This window comes from Uloborus diversus, chromosome 5 (genome assembly GCF_026930045.1).
Source record: "Uloborus diversus isolate 005 chromosome 5, Udiv.v.3.1, whole genome shotgun sequence".
NCBI lineage: Eukaryota > Metazoa > Arthropoda > Arachnida > Araneae > Uloboridae > Uloborus > Uloborus diversus.
Window position 1 is genome coordinate 47712970 of NC_072735.1, and position 918 is coordinate 47713887.

The following is a 918-nucleotide window of genomic DNA, read 5'->3' on the forward strand; positions in this document are numbered from 1 at the left end:
CTCATTTGGGCACCCTTGAAAGTTTGCCTTTATGAAATCTAAATTTATTCTAAACGCAGTTATGCTGTAAACAAAATTGCCCTGTTTTTGTGCCTTTCTGTAGTATAAATGAGCAGTTGAAAATCCGGCATGCAACCCTGGCAATCGGAACCTGGGTTGGTAAGCCAAAAGCAACATTAAGTCTGTTCAAACTTGTTATCACACACACAAGTTGGAGTGCTTCTTGGGGTTTTCTTTTTCTGTGCATTGTACCTCATAGAAAAACTTATTTGTGTTTTTTCAATTCAGTAGTTATGTTTTAATGCGTAAATCTGAGAAAGTGTTATTTTCTTCAAACTTTGACCTTGAATAAAAAGTAAAATTAATCTTGCACAGGGTTCGACGATGTATATCAATTGATGTATATCATGATATATATCACGATATATATATCTGATATTTATTTTGAAAATGTCATGATATTTTGATATTTGTTTTTTCAACCACAGTATTTTCAATATAAAAATTATATTAATTGTACCAATATTGTTCATTTTATTATTAAAAATAACCAAAATATTACGTACTATATTTTTATAATGCATTATTACATCATTAATATAACAAAGTAACTTAATATTCCTTTTTTATTTTATGTTCATTAAATTATTAGTAATGTAACTATTTTAATTCACATTTAAAGTGCCTAGTTAAATATTAAATGTTGGTCAGAAAAAAAGAAAATGTCTTATGATTACACAGATATGCACTGATTAATGCATATTTTTTACTTCTGAATTATGTGTAAAAGTAGCTAAGAGCAGCTATTGCTAAATTAAATCCATTAAAATTGATAAAAATGTAAAATGAAATATTAGATACAAATAATGAAAGAAACCTTAATTTTAAGTCTACATATTGTAATAATAATATAAGAAA